General features: G+C 44.1%; 1 protein-coding gene across 2 annotated transcripts in view; it reads right to left on the bottom strand.

Annotated features, from left to right (window-relative positions):
* Positions 1–21,115, bottom strand: part of LOC127596313 (uncharacterized) — a 747,551-nt gene that overhangs the window by 322,194 nt on the left and 404,242 nt on the right. The window contains exon 1 of one of the 2 annotated variants that reach the window (XM_052058626.1): positions 14,321–14,754. The exons of the other annotated variant lie outside the window; for it this stretch is intronic. The gene's annotated coding sequence lies outside the window, so the exon portion shown is untranslated. Of the gene's footprint in view, positions 1–14,320; positions 14,755–21,115 lie in introns of those variants that run through there. 2 annotated transcript variants of the gene reach the window in all.

The raw sequence follows: 21,115 nt of genomic DNA, 5'->3' as shown, positions 1-21,115 counted from the left end.
TCAATTGCTAATTTAAGAAGAGTTAGTGACCAGTTTAGCGCTGATACTATTCAAAGTTTGATTCAAAGTCCAATAGATCTCCGATCTGTCATCATTGCGGGACCCACTCCTAATGGTGGACGTGTTTGTTCCCATGTGGCACATCGTTTGCACACAGGTAAAATGGCTACCATTTTTTGTCATTGGTTTTTCGTATGTATTTTTATTCGAACTACACACGGGTTTTACTGACGACTTGCTGTGACTTACCTTCTATCACCCTGTCAAACGTCGTTTTATACCAGTGGTTTTCCTGCAAATCAGTAGACTATTAAGTAACGCGATGGGTGTACACTTTTAAGCAATAACTAGTGATCTTTTAGTTATTCAATTATAAGTTTGAATTATTTTTTTCTTGAGTAAAATGGTTAGAGAAAATAGCTGCTCGTGGTTTTGAAGCTGCATATACTTTTATGTACATCTGTGTCTATATGCCTGTACTGTATACAGTATATAAAAAACACGTAGTGATTCGTTTGCTTGAATTCCTTAATCCTTTTATTTCCATACTTTAGGTAGACGAGGAAGACCAGCACTTGACATTACAAGTGATCAAATTGAACTGCTCCCCACTCAGGGCTTTACAGTGAGAGCCATCACTGAGATGTTGTGTTGTTCCTCTTCATACCTGCATAAAAAAATGAAGTTTTTTCAGATTTCAGCCAGAAATAGATTTACTCCCATTCATGATGTTGACCTGGAAGAGCATGTCAGAAGATTGCACAGCCAATTTCCCAGATCAGGCTCGGAAGCAAGTGTTCTGCTACATACTCTTGTCCCTTCATGTATATATCATTATATTCATTGTGAAAGTGTACTTTCTTTATTGTGTTGTTTTATGAACCTGTTGCAGATGATGAGGGCATACCTGCGTGCTGATGGTATTGTAGTACAAAGAAAAAGAGTTCGAGAAATCCTCAACCGTATTGAGCCAGCTGCTGCAGCCCAGAGATGGAGCCAGACTGTGGCTAGAAGAACATACTATGTGCCATTCCCCAATAGTTTATGGCACATAGATGGGCATATGCGTCTCATTCGGTAATAAGGGATCATCTTATATTTGTACTCGTGGGAGCATTAGAAAGCCATATTGTATGGACAGCACAGATTAAATTGAATTTTATCATTTGTATATCCAAGTTACACAAACTCCAAATTGCCTCCATGTAGTCTTAAGTGCACAGCAATACCTTCTCTACCGAGATGATATTTCAAACAAGATATGAAACTTGATTGTTTTCTTGTATTTAATCATTATTCTTTTCATGTTTGTTTTACAGGTGGGTGTTTGTGACACATGCCGGCATTGATGGGAATTCCAGGCTAATAACGTACCTTCAACTGGAGCACAGACAACACAGCTTTGACAGTGTTGAAATATTTTGTCCAAGCCACCTGCCTGTATGGGTTACCCTCCAGAGTAAGATCCGACCATGGTGGTGAAAACACTGGTTGCTCTTTTAATGAACCTACTGCAGGGACAAGACACCAAAATTATTTCTAGCTCCAGCCAACACCCCCTCACAATTTACTCACACCTCCCATGGCCTGATTATCCACCAACAGGGGCCCTTTTTGGATTATCATTTTGGCATAGGAACTTTCCTTTCCTATCCTAACCGAGTGAGATGAGCCGGTAGCACCTGGAGCAAAGATCGTCTAAATTTTAATAATGCTTAGGAAAGGTTCTGACCATCCTTTACGAAAGGAAAGGAGATATATTATGCAGCAGGAATATTTAAAGGGGAAGTCTTTTTTTATGTTGTTGTTGTTGTTGTTGTCGACCCCACCCGTGCCCCGACATTGGGGGACCGGGCCCTCACTCCGTCTCCCGGATCCCCAGACCCCCCTCCTCCGCCCAGCGGGCGAGCAGGGCCGCCACTCCGCTTGGGTTTCGCCAGAGGTCCTCCGGAGTCAGTGTGGTGGGTATGTTTGTGCAGGTGAACAGGTGTTGTGTGTCGTGCACTTGCGTGCCGCATAGCGCACAGAGTGGTGTTGGGTGTGTGTCCGGTGTAATGTTGTGTAGGTAGGAGTGGAGGGCTGGTGATTTGTTGGTTCGCAGTTGTGCTAGGAGTTGTCTGGTTCTGTGTGGTAGGTCTTGCTCTGATGGGTCTATTTCTGGTGCTGGTGCATGTATTACTTTGTTGTGTTGTCTGGTGTCCAAGTGTGTTTGTACAAAGTGGGTGTGTATGTCTTTCATGTTCTGTTTTATGGTGTCGTTGTTGGTGTCCTGTGGTGCTGTGTCTTTGTTGTGTGTGTAGTTGTTGTTGTGGAAGATTGTTTGTTTCTTTTGTCTGGGTGGTGGTGGTTGTTGAGTGAGTGGGTGTAGTGGGTGGGTTGGGTGTTGGGCTTTTTGTCTGATTTGCGATGCGTGTAGTTTTAGATGGGTGTTCAGTGGGAGAGTTTTTGTTTCCTCATGCAAGTGTTGTATGTTTGTGTCTTGTGTGCATCCTGTTGCTATTCTGAGTGCGGTGTTCTGTGTGGTCTGGAGTTTTGTCTTGTTTGTGTCCGATAGTGTTGGTGACCATATAGTGTTTGCGTATTCGAGGCGTGTGAGTGTGGTTGCTTTGTATGTGGTGAGTATAGTTTCTTTGGATTTTCCCCAGTGAGTGGTTGTTAAGGCTTTAAGTATTTTGTTTGATTGCTTGGCGCGGGTTAGAGTGTGTTGTGTGTGTTTTGAGAAGGTGAGTTTGGGGTCCCATGTTAATCCCAGTATTTTGGGTTCGCGGACTGTGGGTAGGGTGGTGTTATCTATTTGTAAAGTGCGCCTGTTGCTGTATTCTGCCGGATCCGGTGTGAACAGTGGTGGTGGTTTTGTCTGCGTTGAGTGTGAGTTGGTTCTGTTTTGTCCAGTTGTATATGTCGTGGAGATATTTTTGTACTTGTTGTTGTGCCTGTTGTGGTTTGACATGTGTGGATAGAATGGTGATGTCGTCTGCATATGTAACTGTGTGTACATTTGGAGGTGGTTGTGGTAAGTCTGCCATGTATATGTTGAATAGTGTTGGTGAAAGTACTCCCCCCTGTGGTACCCCCGTTTTCGTGTTTCTATGTTCTGATGTTTCCCCCCGGTATTGAGTGTATTGTCTGCGTCCCCTTATGTAGTTGAAGATGTATTTGATGATGATGTTTGGGGTGTTAGTGTTGTTGAGTTTGTTTGTGAGTGTGTGTAGGTTTACCGTGTCAAAGGCTTTGGACATGTCTAGGGCTATGGCAACTGTTCGTTGTGGTGGTTTTTGTTGATTGAAACCTGTGGCTATGATGTTGTGTATGTGGTGTAGTGCTGTGGTTGTGGAGTGTTGTTTTCGGAAGCCGTGTTGGTGAGAGGGTAGTTGAGTGTTGTTGGTAATGAAGGGTAGTATTACCTTTTCCATTGTTTTGGCTATTGGGCTGAGTAGTGCTATTGGTCTGTAAGATGGGCCGAGTGCGTGGTTTTTGTTGGGTTTTGGTATTGGGATTATTTTTGCAGTCTTCCATATTGCGGGGATGGTGTTGGTGTTGAGTGATGTGTTGTAAGTGTGTGTGAGTAGTGTTATTGCTTTGGGGCCTAGGTGTTTCAGATGTCTGATGTTTATGTTGTCTGGGCCTGTGGAGTTGTTGCTTTTGGAGCGTTGTAGTGCTTGTTTGACTTGTTGTTCTGTGATGGTTATGGGCGTGGTGTTGAGTTTTCGTATTTTGCGTTGTAGTTGTCTGTATGTTCTGTTGGTTTTGTGTTGTATTATGTTGGTGAATTGTTTGTTGAATGCTCGTGCTTTCTGTTTGTTGGATATTGCCGTGTGTTGTCCGAACTGTATTGTGGTGTTTTCTGGTGCTTTTTGTTCTTTGTTTGATAGTCTTGTTACTGTGTTCCAGAGTATGTGTTGTTTGTGTCTGTGGTTCCATGCATCCGTTAAGTGTTCTTTCCATAGCTCTTGTTTGTGTTTTTGGATTTGTGTGTCTATTTCTTTGTTTAGGTCTGTGATGCGTGGGTCTTGGTGGTTTTGTTGTCTGATGTCGTTTCTTTGGCTGATGAGTGTTCTGATGTGTTGTGGTAGGAGAAGTGATTTGCTTTTTATTTTTCCGTGGGGTATGTGGTGTTTGTCTGCTGTAAGTATGAGGTTTGTGAGCATGGTGTTGGCTGTGTGGATGTTGTCAGGTATGGTTATGTTCTCCAGTGCTGATTCTATTTCAGAGGTGTATCCTTCCCAGTCTGCTTTCCTGTAATTTGTGTAAGTTTGAAGGTGTTGTTGTAGGCGGAAAGGAGCACGCGTGTTGTGTGTGATTTTGATAGGAAGGTGGTCTGAACTGAGTGCGTGTATTGTGGTCCATGTTGTTCTGTTTGTGATGCTGTTGCTGGCTGTTGTGATGTCCGGTGATGTTGGTTGTTGGTTGATGTTTGTAGGTTTTCTGGTAGGTGTGTTTGCGTTTAGAGTGATTTGTTGGGAGTTCTGTAGTATGTCTGCAATGAGGGTGCCTCTGTGGTCGTCGTAGGGAGAGTGCCATTGTGTTGAGTGAGCGTTGATGTCTACGGTTAGAATGGTGTTGTTCAGCGAGTTTATGTATTGGAAGGTGTTGGTGATGTCTGTGTCTTCTGTGGCGTGGTCTGGTCGGGTGGTATCTCTGGGGGGTATATACATGTTGCATATGTGTAGTCTTTTGTGGTTGGTTATGTGAATCTTTACGGTTTGAATTTCTGTAGTGTTGGTGTTAATGTTGTTGGGGATGTTCATGGGAGTGAATGTGACTGATTTGTGAATGTATGTGAGCAGTCCTCCTCCTCCCTTGTGTTCTCTGTCTTTCCTAATGCTGGTGTAGTTGGTGAGACGAGGTGTGTTGTGTTGTTTTTCTAGTTTGGTTTCTTGTATGGTGATGATGTCTGCGTGCTGTTGTGAGGCGAGTTCTTCTAGTTCTGTTTTCTTGTTTTGGATGCCGTTGATGTTTATTTGTAGTATGGTCAGTGTGTGTTTGTTGTTTTTGTTGGTGGGTGTTGTTCTTTGTGGGTTGTTCGGGGGTTGTGGTGTTGGGGTGTTTGTTGTTTGCGTGTGTGTTCTGCATGTCCACGTGTTTGTGTATTGGCGGGTGGTGATGCCGGAGCAATGTCTGTGTATCCAGTGTGGGTGTGTTGAGTTGCATCTGAGTGAGGTTTGTCTGCGTGTGATGATTCTATTGCAGCTATTGCAGGTCCAGGTTTGGGGGGGTGGTCTTGTGTTTGTTGTATCTCTGTTGGAGTTGTCTGTCCGTGTTGCGTTTGAGGGTAGTGTTGGTGAGGCGAGTGTGTTGTTTTGGTCTGTTTGTGCTCTGCTGCCCGTTGGTGTCCTACGAGGTGTTGTTGTTCGTGGTGGTGTTTTGGGATGTAGTCTGCATTTCCATGTTATGTTGTATTGTCTAGTGTTTATGTTTGTGCAATGTTTGTGTACCCAGTGTGGTGTGTGGTGGTTGCATCTGAAGGATGTCTGTCTTCTTGTAATCTGTTGTGTGCAAATGTCGCATGTCCAGGTAGTTTGTTGTGTGTGTGTTTGTTGCGTGCGTGAGAGTGTCTGTGTGGGCCCCGGATTTGTCTCTATGTCCCCCGCCTGGAGCAAAAGGTCCGCCCGCCACCCTGCCAGGTTCAGGGGGCGGTTAGCCGAAAAAAAAAAAAAACGGCCGTAAGGGCACCCCATTCGGGGTGCAGGGATTGGTTCCTTGATTTGTCCCCCCGTTCGGGGGGAACCCTCCAACTGCGAGTAAGCCAAGGAGTTTGGAGGTACAGCAGGTTGACAGCAGTGTGATCGAGCAGATTAGATAGAGTAGAATTTGAATGGGGCTTCACTGATTTATTTCATACAATTCATATCTAAAACACAGTTGAAAAATATTTGATTGTTAAAATATTTAAATACAAGAACTATATCAAGAAATTAACAAAACATAGTTTTTTTAGTTAGGAGAAAAGTCTAAAAACATATCACAAATGACAAACGTTGTGCCTCTCCTCCTCCTGTTCTTCAATGAAGCTGATCACCCTCCAGCTCCCGTTAGAAACATCGTGCTGCTGAAGGTGTGCCGGCAGAATGGTTGTGATACAGGAGGTGCTGTGGACTCTCCCAGAAACGAGGACCTAGTTTAGTTGTAGATCCAGTAAAACATAGTGCAAATGTGACATTATTTATAATGCACAGTTACAGTCTTGTGAATATTAAAAAATGTACTTCATGTAATGCAGGAAGCGAATATTTCAAACGAACTAAGGCAGCAAACAGTAAGAGCAAAATCGTGTTCCAAACATTAACTCTTTTTTTAAATGTCAATTAGCTTGTGAGTAATAAGACAAAATGTGACTGTCAGACAGAGAACTGTCAGAGCAAACGGCAGATTTTAGAAAGTCCTGCCGAAATAAATCTGCACCCGACTGCGACTGTCAGCGTTGAACTGCCGCCATTGCTGTCAAAGTCAGACACATCTCCAAAATTGTTGGAGCAAATTTTTAAGCAGGCTTCATCTTGATAAATTGACCACGTATTTGACATTTACACCATAACGTTACCGCCTAAAATAATCGTAAAACAAAATTTTGTGTAACAACAAGAGTAATATGTACCCCAAAAGCTTTCAAAGCGTCTGAAAGTTTTCTCCTCCGTTTTTGTTGGGGCTTGGCTCGAAATGCATCATGATTGGCCGCCCGAAGTCCACGTGTCTGTCGGACGTGCTCTCATTGGTCTACAATACCATCACGGATGAATAAATACTCAAAGGGCTTGCCAGGCAAGCCCTTTGAACCCTTTAAATACTCAATGGGCTTGCCTGGCAAGCCCTTTGAGTATTTATTCCATATTGCCCACTAGTTCACTAGTAAGGTCATTTTGACGCTTACTAGTGAACATGTAAGGCCATAAATGTGCCCACTAGTTCACTAGTAAGATCATTTTGAGGCTTACTAGTTGACATGTAAGCCACAAAACGCCCGCTAGTTCACTAGTAAGATAATTTTGAGGCTTCTAGTGAACATGTAAGCCACAGAACGCCCACTAGTTCACTAGTAAGATCATTTTGAGGCTTACTAGTGAACATGTAAGCCACAAAACGCCCAATAGTTCACTAGTAAGATCATTTTGACGCTTACTAGTGAACATGTAAGCCACAAAACGCTCACTAGTTTACTAGTAAGGTCATTTTGACGCTTACTAGTGAACATGTAAGCCACAAAACGCTCACTAGTTCACTAGTAAGGTCATTTTGACGCTTACTAGTGAACATGTAAGCCGCAAAACGCCCACTAGTTCACTAATAAGATTATTTTGACGCTTACTACTGAACATTTAAGGCCATAAATGTGCCCACTAGTTCACTGGTAAGTTCATTTTGAGGCTTACTAGTTGACATGTAAGCCACACATCGCCTACTAGTTCACTAGTAAGATCATTTTGAGGCTTACTAGTGAACATGTAAGCCACAAAACGCCCAATAGTTCACTAGTAAGATCATTTTGACGCTTACTAGTGAACATGTAAGCCACAAAACGCTCACTAGTTTACTAGTAAGGTCATTTTGACGCTTACTAGTGAACATGTAAGCCACAAAACGCTCACTAGTTCACTAGTAAGGTCATTTTGACGCTTACTAGTGAACATGTAAGCCGCAAAACGCCCACTAGTTCACTAGTAAGGTCATTTTGACGCTTACTAATGAACATTTAAGGCCATAAATGTGCCCACTAGTTCACTGGTAAGATGATTTTGACGCTTACTAGTGAACATGTAAGGCCATAAATGTGCCCACTTGTAGTGCTAGTGACATTACACTGTACTTGCATTAAATGCAAATAAGGATGATTACGAAAACATGTAACGGTATCCTATTGGCTGTACGTTTCAAAATAGTATCATCCCACCAGTCAGGGCTCATGATTTTGGAAATTCTGTGCCCACTTAGTTTTTTAAAACAACAATGGCGGACAGTGTCCTGAGACGTATTCGGCGAAGGTGCAGGGCAATAGAGAGTGCCTGTCATCAAGGGTCTGCCGGTGAAAGTGAAGCACGCGCGATAAACATTTCAATTGCTAATTTAAGAAGAGTTAGTGACCAGTTTAGCGCTGATACTATTCAAAGTTTGATTCAAAGTCCAATAGATCTCCGATCTGTCATCATTGCGGGACCCACTCCTAATGGTGGACGTGTTTGTTCCCATGTGGCACATCGTTTGCACACAGGTAAAATGGCTACCATTTTTTGTCATTGGTTTTTCGTATGTATTTTTATTCGAACTACACACGGGTTTTACTGACGACTTGCTGTGACTTACCTTCTATCACCCTGTCAAACGTCGTTTTATACCAGTGGTTTTCCTGCAAATCAGTAGACTATTAAGTAACGCGATGGCTGTACACTTTTAAGCAATAACTAGTGATCTTTTAGTTATTCAATTATAAGTTTGAATTATTTTTTTCTTGAGTAAAATGGTTAGAGAAAATAGCTGCTCGTGGTTTTGAAGCTGCATATACTTTTATGTACATCTGTGTCTACAGTATATGCCTGTCCTGTATACAGTATATAAAAAACACGTAGTGATTCGTTTGCTTGAATTCCTTAATCCTTTTATTTCCATACTTTAGGTAGACGAGGAAGACCAGCACTTGACATTACAAGTGATCAAATTCAACTGCTCCCCACTCAGGGCTTTACAGTGAGAGCCATCACTGAGATGTTGTGTTGTTCCTCTTCATACCTGCATAAAAAAATGAAGTTTTTTCAGATTTCAGCCAGAAATAGATTTACTCCCATTCATGATGTTGACCTGGAAGAGCATGTCAGAAGATTGCACAGCCAATTTCCCAGATCAGGCTCGGAAGCAAGTGTTCTGCTACATACTCTTGTCCCTTCATGTATATATCATTATATTCATTGTGAAAGTGTACTTTCTTTATTGTGTTGTTTTATGAACCTGTTGCAGATGATGAGGGCATACCTGCGTGCTGATGGTATTGTAGTACAAAGAAAAAGAGTTCGAGAAATCCTCAACCGTATTGAGCCAGCTGCTGCAGCCCAGAGATGGAGCCAGACTGTGGCTAGAAGAACATACTATGTGCCATTCCCCAATAGTTTATGGCACATAGATGGGCATATGCGTCTCATTCGGTAATAAGGGATCATCTTATATTTGTACTCGTGGGAGCATTAGAAAGCCATATTGTATGGACAGCACAGATTAAATTGAATTTTATCATTTGTATATCCAAGTTACACAAACTCCAAATTGCCTCCATGTAGTCTTAAGTGCACAGCAATACCTTCTCTACCGAGATGATATTTCAAACAAGATATGAAACTTGATTGTTTTCTTGTATTTAATCATTATTCTTTTCATGTTTGTTTTACAGGTGGGTGTTTGTGACACATGCCGGCATTGATGGGAATTCCAGGCTAATAACGTACCTTCAACTGGAGCACAGACAACACAGCTTTGACAGTGTTGAAATATTTTGTCCAAGCCACCTGCCTGTATGGGTTACCCTCCAGAGTAAGATCCGACCATGGTGGTGAAAACACTGGTTGCTCTTTTAATGAACCTACTGCAGGGACAAGACACCAAAATTATTTCTAGCTCCAGCCAACACCCCCTCACAATTTACTCACACCTCCCATGGCCTGATTATCCACCAACAGGGGCCCTTTTTGGATTATCATTTTGGCATAGGAACTTTCCTTTCCTATCCTAACCGAGTGAGATGAGCCGGTAGCACCTGGAGCAAAGATCGTCTAAATTTTAATAATGCTTAGGAAAGGTTCTGACCATCCTTTACGAAAGGAAAGGAGATGTATTATGCAGCAGGAATATTTAAAGGGGAAGTCTTTTTTTATGTTGTTGTTGTTGTTGTTGTCGACCCCACCCGTGCCCCGACATTGGGGGACCGGGCCCTCACTCCGTCTCCCGGATCCCCAGACCCCCCTCCTCCGCCCAGCGGGCGAGCAGGGCCGCCACTCCACTTGGGTTTCGCCAGAGGTCCTCCGGAGTCAGTGTGGTGGGTATGTTTGTGCAGGTGAACAGGTGTTGTGTGTCGTGCACTTGCGTGCCGCATAGCGCACAGAGTGGTGTTGGGTGTGTGTCCGGTGTAATGTTGTGTAGGTAGGAGTGGAGGGCTGGTGATTTGTTGGTTCGGAGTTGTGCTAGGAGTTGTCTGGTTCTGTGTGGTAGGTCTTGCTCTGATGGGTCTATTTCTGGTGCTGGTGCATGTATTACTTTGTTGTGTTGTCTGGTGTCCAAGTGTGTTTGTACAAAGTGGGTGTGTATGTCTTTCATGTTCTGTTTTATGGTGTCGTTGTTGGTGTCCTGTGGTGCTGTGTCTTTGTTGTGTGTGTAGTTGTTGTTGTGGAAGATTGTTTGTTTCTTTTGTCTGGGTGGTGGTGGTTGTTGAGTGAGTGGGTGTAGTGGGTGGGTTGGGTGTTGGGCTTTTTGTCTGATTTGCGATGCGTGTAGTTTTAGATGGATGTTCAGTGGGAGAGTTTTTGTTTCCTCATGCAAGTGTTGTATGTTTGTGTCTTGTGTGCATCCTGTTGCTATTCTGAGTGCTGTGTTCTGTGTGGTCTGGAGTTTTGTCTTGTTTGTGTCCGATAGTGTTGGTGACCATATAGTGTTTGCGTATTCGAGGCGTGTGAGTGTGGTTTCTTTGGATTTTCCCCAGTGAGTGGTTGTTAAGGCTTTAAGTATTTTGTTTGATTGCTTGGCGCGGGTTAGAGTGTGTTGTGTGTGTTTTGAGAAGGTGAGTTTGGGGTCCCATGTTAATCCCAGTATTTTGGGTTCGCGGACTGTGGGTAGGGTGGTGTTATCTATTTGTAAAGTGAGCCTGTTGCTGTATTCTGCCGGATCCGGTGTGAACAGAGTGGTGGTGGTTTTGTCTGCGTTGAGTGTGAGTTGGTTCTGTTTTGTCCAGTTGTATGTGTCGTGGAGATATTTTTGTACTTGTTGTTGTGCCTGTTGTGGTTTGACATGTGTGGATAGAATGGTGATGTCGTCTGCATATGTAACTGTGTGTACATTTGGAGGTGGTTGTGGTAAGTCTGCCATGTATATGTTGAATAGTGTTGGTGAAAGTACTCCCCCCTGTGGTACCCCCGTTTTCGTGTTTCTATGTTCTGATGTTTCCCCCCGGTATTGAGTGTATTGTCTGCGTCCCCTTATGTAGTTGAAGATGTATTTGATGATGATGTTTGGGGTGTTAGTGTTGTTGAGTTTGTTTGTGAGTGTGTGTAGGTTTACCGTGTCAAAGGCTTTGGACATGTCTAGGGCTATGGCAACTGTTCGTTGTGGTGGTTTTTGTTGATTGAAACCTGTGGCTATGATCTTGTGTATGTGGTGTAGTGCTGTGGTTGTGGAGTGTTGTTTTCGGAAGCCGTGTTGGTGAGAGGGTAGTTGAGTGTTGTTGGTAATGAAGGGTAGTATTACCTTTTCCATTGTTTTGGCTATTGGGCTGAGTAGTGCTATTGGTCTGTAAGATGGGCCGAGTGCGTGGTTTTTGTTGGGTTTTGGTATTGGGATTATTTTTGCAGTCTTCCATATTGCGGGGATGGTGTTGGTGTTGAGTGATGTGTTGTAAGTGTGTGTGAGTAGTGTTATTGCTTTGGGGCCTAGGTGTTTCAGATGTCTGATGTTTATGTTGTCTGGGCCTGTGGAGTTGTTGCTTTTGGAGCGTTGTAGTGCTTGTTTGACTTGTTGTTCTGTGATGGTTATGGGCGTGGTGTTGAGTTTTCGTATTTTGCGTTGTAGTTGTCTGTATGTTCTGTTGGTTTTGTGTTGTATTATGTTGGTGAATTGTTTGTTGAATGCTCGTGCTTTCTGTTTGTTGGATATTGCCGTGTGTTGTCCGAACTGTATTGTGGTGTTTTCTGGTGCTTTTTGTTCTTTGTTAGATAGTCTTGTTACTGTGTTCCAGAGTATGTATTGTTTGTGTCTTGGGTCCATGCATCCGTTAAGTGTTCTTTCCATAGCTCTTGTTTGTGTTTTTGGATTTGTGTGTCTATTTCTTTGTTTAGGTCTGTGATGCGTGGGTCTTGGTGGTTTTGTTGTCTGATGTCGTTTCTTTGGCTGATGAGTGTTCTGATGTGTTGTGGTAGGAGAAGTGATTTGCTTTTTATTTTTCCGTGGGGTATGTGGTGTTTGTCTGCTGTAAGTATGAGGTTTGTGAGCATGGTGTTGGCTGTGTGGATGTTGTCAGGTATGGTTATGTTCTCCAGTGCTGATTCTATTTCAGAGGTGTATCCTTCCCAGTCTGCTTTCCTGTAATTTGTGTAAGTTTGAAGGTGTTGTTGTAGGCGGAAAGGACCACGCGTGTTGTGTGTGATTTTGATAGGAAGGTGGTCTGAACTGAGTGCGTGTATTGTGGTCCATGTTGTTCTGTTTGTGATGCTGTTGCTGGCTGTTGTGATGTCCGGTGATGTTGGTTGTTGGTTGATGTTTGTAGGTTTTCTGGTAGGTGTGTTTGCGTTTAGAGTGATTTGTTGGGAGTTCTGTAGTATGTCTGCAATGAGGGTGCCTCTGTGGTCGTCGTAGGGAGAGTGCCATTGTGTTGAGTGAGCGTTGATGTCTGCGGTTAGAATGGTGTTGTTCAGCGAGTTTATGTATTGGAAGGTGTTGGTGATGTCTGTGTCTTCTGTGGCGTGGTCTGGTCGGGTGGTATCTCTGGGGGGTATATACATGTTGCATATGTGTAGTCTTTTGTGGTTGGTTATGTGAATCTTTACGGTTTGAATTTCTGTAGTGTTGGTGTTAATGTTGTTGGGGATGTTCATGGGAGTGAATGTGACTGATTTGTGAATGGATGTGAGCAGTCCTCCTCCTCCCTTGTGTTCTCTGTCTTTCCTAATGCTGGTGTAGTTGGTGAGACGAGGTGTGTTGTGTTTTTTTTCTAGTTCTGTTTCTTGTATGGTGATGCATGCACATGCACATGCACAGACCCTTCAGTCAGTGCCAGTCAACATACAGCTTATTTTAATTGTACATTGGCGTATGGCTCGACTAAAACCAGGAAATGGAGGTGTGCGGCAAAGTTTTTTGCTGCATCGCTGGGAAATAATCAGTTGACAATGACAAAACGGCCCCGCTCAGCCCCAGACAACCGGCACTTTCGAACCACCTCCAAGATCGTTATTAGTTCCGAGTGAAAAAGAAGTCACAGTATTTCTGCATTGCCACATATCATTTTGGGGAACACATTCAGAGTGGAAACCTGAATACAAAACTGAAACTACTTTAATTAAATGTGACAAAATAATGACATACTCTAACAATGTGTTTCATTTTTATTTTTAACTCTGTCTCTGAATTAAATAATTTCCTGTGATCAATCATTGTTAAATCAAGGATAGGGAGGGAAATTTAAAGAATGCAGATACATTCATGTTTCACTTTAGAGCAGTGTATAATGCTAGGTTATCTATCAAATAATAACATAACCCCAAATGTAAATAAAAATGTTTGTTCTAAACATTATTTGAATGGGTTACCATGGCAGAAGACCGAAGTTGTGTGCTTTATATAACTGCATGACATGACCGGAACACCTCACCGGGGAGGCGCTCAGGAGGCATCCGAATCAGATGCCCAAGCCACCTCATCTGGCTCCTCTCGATGTGGAGGAGAAGCGGCTCGACTCTGAGCCTCTCCCGGATGACCGAGCTTCTCACCTTATCTCTAAGGGAGAGCCCGGACACCCTGCGGAGAAAACTCATTTCAGCCGCTTGTATCCGGGATCTCGTTCTTTCGGTCACGACCCATAGCTCGTGACCATAGGTGAGGGTTGGGACGTAGATCGACCGGTAAATTGAGAGCTTCGCCCTTTGGCTCAGCTCCTTCTTCACCACGACAGACCGATACAACGTCCGCATCACAGCAGACGCTGCACCGATCCGCCTGTCGATCTCCCGCTCCCTCCTACCCCCACTCGTGAACAAGACCCCAAGATACTTGAACTCCTCCACTTGGGGTAAGATCTCCTCCCCGACCCGGAGGGGGCACTCCACCCTTTTCCGACTGAGGACCATGGTTTCAGATTTGGAGGTGCTGATTTTCATCCCAACCGCTTCACACTCGGCTGCGAAACGCTCCAGTGAGAGTTGGAGAGCCCCGTTTGAAGGAGCCAACAGCACCACATCATCTGCAAAAAGCAGGGATGTAATACTGAGGCCCCCAAAACGGACCCCCTCAACGCTTCGGCTGCGCCTAGAAATTCTGTCCATAAAGGTTATGAACAGAATCGGTGACAAAGGGCAGCCTTGGCGGAGTCCTACCCTCACTGGAAACGATTCCGACTTACTGCCGGCAATGCGCACCAAACTCTGACATCGGTGGTATAGTGACCGAACAGCCCGTATCAGGGGGTTCGGTACCCCATACCCACGAAGCACCCCCCACAGAACTCCCCGAGGGACACGGTCAAACGCCTTCTCCAAGTCCACAAAACACATGTAGACTGGTTGGGCGAATTCCCACATACCCTCAAGGACCCTGCTAAGGGTGTAGAGCTGGTCCACTGTTCCACGGCCGGGACGAAAACCACACTGCTCCTCCTCAATCTGAGGCTCGACTTCCTGACGGACCCTCCTCTCCAGCACCCCTGAATAGACCTTACCAGGGAGGCTGAGGAGTGTGATCCCTCTGTAGTTGGAACACACCCTCCGGTCCCCCTTTTTAAAAAGAGGGACTACCACCCCGGTCTGCCAATCCAGAGGCACTCTCCCCGTTGACCACGCGATGTTGCAGAGGCGTGTCAACCAGACAGGCGTTTTGTGGCTTACATGTTCACTAGTAAGCCTCAAAATGATCTTACTAGTGAACTAGTAGGCGATGTGTGGCTTACATGTCAACTAGTAAGCCTCAAAATGAACTTACTTGTATTTAATCATTATTCTTTTCATGTTTGTTTTACAGGTGGGTGTTTGTGACACATGCCGGCATTGATGGGAATTCCAGGCTAATAACGTACCTTCAACTGGAGCACAGACAACACAGCTTTGACAGTGTTGAAATATTTTGTCCAAGCCACCTGCCTGTATGGGTTACCCTCCAGAGTAAGATCCGACCATGGTGGTGAAAACACTGGTTGCTCTTTTAATGAACCTACTGCAGGGACAAGACACCAAAATTATTTCTAGCTCCAGCCAACACCCCCTCACAATTTACTCACACCTCCCATGGCCTGATTATCCACCAACAGGGGCCCTTTTTGGATTATCATTTTGGCATAGGAACTTTCCTTTCCTATCCTAACCGAGTGAGATGAGCCGGTAGCACCTGGAGCAAAGATCGTCTAAATTTTAATAATGCTTAGGAAATGTTCTGACCATCCTTTACGAAAGGAAAGGAGATATATTATGCAGCAGGAATATTTAAAGGGGAAGTCTTTTTTTATGTTGTTGTTGTTGTTGTTGTCGACCCCACCCGTGCCCCGACATTGGGGGACCGGGCCCTCACTCCGTCTCCCGGATCCCCAGACCCCCCTCCTCCGCCCAGCGGGCGAGCAGGGCCGCCACTCCGCTTGGGTTTCGCCAGAGGTCCTCCGGAGTCAGTGTGGTGGGTATGTTTGTGCAGGTGAACAGGTGTTGTGTGTCGTGCACTTGCGTGCCGCATAGCGCACAGAGTGGTGTTGGGTGTGTGTCCGGTGTAATGTTGTGTAGGTAGGAGTGGAGGGCTGGTGATTTGTTGGTTCGGAGTTGTGCTAGGAGTTGTCTGGTTCTGTGTGGTAGGTCTTGCTCTGATGGGTCTATTTCTGGTGCTGGTGCATGTATTACTTTGTTGTGTTGTCTGGTGTCCAAGTGTGTTTGTACAAAGTGGGTGTGTATGTCTTTCATGTTCTGTTTTATGGTGTCGTTGTTGGTGTCCTGTGGTGCTGTGTCTTTGTTGTGTGTGTAGTTGTTGTTGTGGAAGATTGTTTGTTTCTTTTGTCTGGGTGGTGGTGGTTGTTGAGTGAGTGGGTGTAGTGGGTGGGTTGGGTGTTGGGCTTTTTGTCTGATTTGCGATGCGTGTAGTTTTAGATGGGTGTTCAGTGGGAGAGTTTTTGTTTCCTCATGCAAGTGTTGTATGTTTGTGTCTTGTGTGCATCCTGTTGCTATTCTGAGTGCGGTGTTCTGTGTGGTCTGGAGTTTTGTCTTGTTTGTGTCCGATAGTGTTGGTGACCATATAGTGTTTGCGTATTCGAGGCGTGTGAGTGTGGTTGCTTTGTATGTGGTGAGTATAGTTTCTTTGGATTTTCCCCAGTGAGTGGTTGTTAAGGCTTTAAGTATTTTGTTTGATTGCTTGGCGCGGGTTAGAGTGTGTTGTGTGTGTTTTGAGAAGGTGAGTTTGGGGTCCCATGTTAATCCCAGTATTTTGGGTTCGCGGACTGTGGGTAGGGTGGTGTTATCTATTTGTAAAGTGCGCCTGTTGCTGTATTCTGCCGGATCCGGTGTGAACAGAGTGGTGGTGGTTTTGTCTGCGTTGAGTGTGAGTTGGTTCTGTTTTGTCCAGTTGTATATGTCGTGGAGATATTTTTGTACTTGTTGTTGTGCCTGTTGTGGTTTGACATGTGTGGATAGAATGGTGATGTCGTCTGCATATGTAACTGTGTGTACATTTGGAGGTGGTTGTGGTAAGTCTGCCATGTATATGTTGAATAGTGTTGGTGAAAGTACTCCCCCCTGTGGTACCCCCGTTTTCGTGTTTCTGTGTTCTGATGTTTCCCCCCGGTATTGAGTGTATTGTCTGCGTCCCCTTATGTAGTTGAAGATGTATTTGATGATGATGTTTGGGGTGTTAGTGTTGTTGAGTTTGTTTGTGAGTGTGTGTAGGTTTACCGTGTCAAAGGCTTTGGACATGTCTAGGGCTATGGCAACTGTTCGTTGTGGTGGTTTTTGTTGATTGAAACCTGTGGCTATGATGTTGTGTATGTGGTGTAGTGCTGTGGTTGTGGAGTGTTGTTTTCGGAAGCCGTGTTGGTGAGAGGGTAGTTGAGTGTTGTTGGTAATGAAGGGTAGTATTACCTTTTCCATTGTTTTGGCTATTGGGCTGAGTAGTGCTATTGGTCTGTAAGATGGGCCGAGTGCGTGGTTTTTGTTGGGTTTTGGTATTGGGATTATTTTTGCAGTCTTCCATATTGCGGGGATGGTGTTGGTGTTGAGTGATGTGTTGTAAGTGTGTGTGAGTAGTGTTATTGCTTTGGGGCCTAGGTGTTTCAGATGTCTGATGTTTATGTTGTCTGGGCCTGTGGAGTTGTTGCTTTTGGAGCGTTGTAGTGCTTGTTTGACTTGTTGTTCTGTGATGGTTATGGGCGTGGTGTTGAGTTTTCGTATTTTGCGTTGTAGTTGTCTGTATGTTCTGTTGGTTTTGTGTTGTATTATGTTGGTGAATTGTTTGTTGAATGCTCGTGCTTTCTGTTTGTTGGATATTGCCGTGTGTTGTCCGAACTGTATTGTGGTGTTTTCTGGTGCTTTTTGTTCTTTGTTTGATAGTCTTGTTACTGTGTTCCAGAGTATGTGTTGTTTGTGTCTGTGGTTCCATGCATCCGTTAAGTGTTCTTTCCATAGCTCTTGTTTGTGTTTTTGGATTTGTGTGTCTATTTCTTTGTTTAGGTCTGTGATGCGTGGGTCTTGGTGGTTTTGTTGTCTGATGTCGTTTCTTTGGCTGATGAGTGTTCTGATGTGTTGTGGTAGGAGAAGTGATTTGCTTTTTATTTTTCCGTGGGGTATGTGGGGTTTGTCTGCTGTAAGTATGAGGTTTGTGAGCATGGTGTTGGCTGTGTGGATGTTGTCAGGTATGGTTATGTTCTCCAGTGCTGATTCTATTTCAGAGGTGTATCCTTCCCAGTCTGCTTTCCTGTAATTTGTGTAAGTTTGAAGGTGTTGTTGTAGGCGGAAAGGAGCACGCGTGTTGTGTGTGATTTTGATAGGAAGGTGGTCTGAACTGAGTGCGTGTATTGTGGTCCATGTTGTTCTGTTTGTGATGCTGTTGCTGGCTGTTGTGATGTCCGGTGATGTTGGTTGTTGGTTGATGTTTGTAGGTTTTCTGGTAGGTGTGTTTGCGTTTAGAGTGATTTGTTGGGAGTTCTGTAGTATGTCTGCAATGAGGGTGCCTCTGTGGTCGTCGTAGGGAGAGTGCCATTGTGTTGAGTGAGCGTTGATGTCTGCGGTTAGAATGGTGTTGTTCAGCGAGTTTATGTATTGGAAGGTGTTGGTGATGTCTGTGTCTTCTGTGGCGTGGTCTGGTCGGGTGGTATCTCTGGGGGGTATATACATGTTGCATATGTGTAGTCTTTTGTGGTTGGTTATGTGAATCTTTACGGTTTGAATTTCTGTAGTGTTGGTGTTAATGTTGTTGGGGATGTTCATGGGAGTGAATGTGACTGATTTGTGAATGTATGTGAGCAGTCCTCCTCCTCCCTTGTGTTCTCTGTCTTTCCTAATGCTGGTGTAGTTGGTGAGACGAGGTGTGTTGTGTTGTTTTTCTAGTTTGGTTTCTTGTATGGTGATGATGTCTGCGTGCTGTTGTGAGGCGAGTTCTTCTAGTTCTGTTTTCTTGTTTTGGATGCCGTTGATGTTTATTTGTAGTATGGTCAGTGTGTGTTTGTTGTTTTTGTTGGTGGGTGTTGTTCTTTGTGGGTTGTTCGGGGGTTGTGGTGTTGGGGTGTTGTTTGCGTGTGTGTTCTGCATGTCCACGTGTTTGTGTATTGGCGGGTGGTGATGCCGGAGCAATGTCTGTGTATCCAGTGTGGGTGTGTTGAGTTGCATCTGAGTGAGGTTTGTCTGCGTGTGATGATTCTATTGCAGCTATTGCAGGTCCAGGTTTGGGGGGGTGGTCTTGTGTTTGTTGTATCTCTGTTGGAGTTGTCTGTCCGTGTTGCGTTTGAGGGTAGTGTTGGTGAGGCGAGTGTGTTGTTTTGGTCTGTTTGTGCTCTGCTGCCTGTTGGTGTCCTACGAGGTGTTGTTGTTCGTGGTGGTGTTTTGGGATGTAGTCTGCATTTCCATGTTATGTTGTATTGTCTAGTGTTTATGTTTGTGCAATGTTTGTGTACCCAGTGTGGTGTGTGGTGGTTGCATCTGAAGGATGTCTGTCTTCTTGTAATCTGTTGTGTGCAAATGTCGCATGTCCAGGTAGTTTGTTGTGTGTGTGTTTGTTGCGTGCGTGAGAGTGTCTGTGTGGGCCCCGGATTTGTCTCTATGTCCCAGGCCTGGAGCAAAAGGTCCGCCCGCCACCCTGCCAGGTTCAGGGGGCGGTTAGCCGAAAAAAAAAAACGGCCGTAAGGGCACCCCGTTCGGGGTGCAGGGATTGGTTCCTTGATTTGTCCCCCCGTTCGGGGGGAACCCTCCAACTGCGAGTAAGCCAAGGAGTTTGGAGGTACAGCAGGTTGACAGCAGTGTGATCGAGCAGATTAGATAGAGTAGAATTTGAATGGGGCTTCACTGATTTATTTCATACAATTCATATCTAAAACACAGTTGAAAAATATTTGATTGTTAAAATATTTAAATACAAGAACTATATCAAGAAATTAACAAAACATAGTTTTTTTAGTTAGGAGAAAAGTCTAAAAACATATCACAAATGACAAACGTTGTGCCTCTCCTCCTCCTGTTCTTCAATGAAGCTGATCACCCTCCAGCTCCCGTTAGAAACATTGTGCTGCTGAAGGTGTGCCGGCAGAATGGTTGTGATACAGGAGGTGCTGTGGACTCTCCCAGAAACGAGGACCTAGTTTAGTTGTAGATCCAGTAAAACATAGTGCAAATGTGACATTATTTATAATGCACAGTTACAGTCTTGTGAATATTAAAAAATGTACTTCATGTAATGCAGGAAGCGAATATTTCAAACGAACTAAGGCAGCAAACAGTAAGAGCAAAATCGTGTTCCAAACATTAACTCTTTTTTTAAATGTCAATTAGCTTGTGAGTAATAAGACAAAATGTGACTGTCAGACAGAGAACTGTCAGAGCAAACGGCAGATTTTAGAAAGTCCTGCCGAAATAAATCTGCACCCGACTGCGACTGTCAGCGTTGAACTGCCGCCATTGCTGTCAAAGTCAGACACATCTCCAAAATTGTTGGAGCAAATTTTTAAGCAGGCTTCATCTTGATAAATTGACCACGTATTTGACATTTACACCATAACGTTACCGCCTAAAATAATCGTAAAACAAAATTTTGTGTAACAACAAGAGTAATATGTACCCCAAAAGCTTTCAAAGCGTCTGAAAGTTTTCTCCTCCGTTTTTGTTGGGGCTTGGCTCGAAATGCATCATGATTGGCCGCCCGAAGTCCACGTGTCTGTCGGACGTGCTCTCATTGGTCGACAATACCATCACGGATGAATAAATACTCAAAGGGCTTGCCTGGCAAGCCCTTTGAGTATTTATTCCATATTGCCCACTAGTTCACTAGTAAGGTCATTTTGACGCTTACTAGTGAACATGTAAGGCCATAAATGTGCCCACTAGTTCACTAGTAAGATCATTTTGAGGCTTACTAGTTGACATGTAAGCCACAAAACGCCCGCTAGTTCACTAGTAAGATAATTTTGAGGCTTCTAGTGAACATGTAAGCCACAGAACGCCCACTAGTTCACTAGTAAGATCATTTTGACGCTTACTAGTGAACATGTAAGCCACAAAACGCTCACTAGTTCACTAGTAAGGTCATTTTGACACTTACTAGTGAACATGTAAGCCACAAAACGCTCACTGGTTCACTAGTAAGGTAATTTTGACGCTTACTAGTGAACATGTAAGCCACAAAACGCCCATTAGTTCCCTAGTAAGATCATTTTGACGCTTATTTATGAACATGTCAGCCACAAAACGCTCACTCGTTCACTAGTAAGATCATTTTGACGCTTACTAGTGAACATGTAAGCCACAAAACGCCCACTAGTTCACTAGTAAGGTCATTTTGACGCTTACTAGTGAACATGTAAGCCACAAAACGCCCACTAGTTCACTAGTAAGATCATTTTGACGCTTACTAGTGAACATGTAAGGCCATAAATGTGCCCACTAGTTCACTAGTAAGTTCATTTTGAGGCTTACTAGTTGACATGTAAGCCACACATCGCCTACTAGTTCACTAGGAAGATCATTTTGAGGCTTACTAGTGAACATGTAAG

Source organism: Hippocampus zosterae, chromosome 2 (genome assembly GCF_025434085.1).
Source record: "Hippocampus zosterae strain Florida chromosome 2, ASM2543408v3, whole genome shotgun sequence".
NCBI classification, from domain to species: domain Eukaryota; kingdom Metazoa; phylum Chordata; class Actinopteri; order Syngnathiformes; family Syngnathidae; genus Hippocampus; species Hippocampus zosterae.
This window is presented reverse-complemented; position numbering and strand designations above follow the sequence as displayed.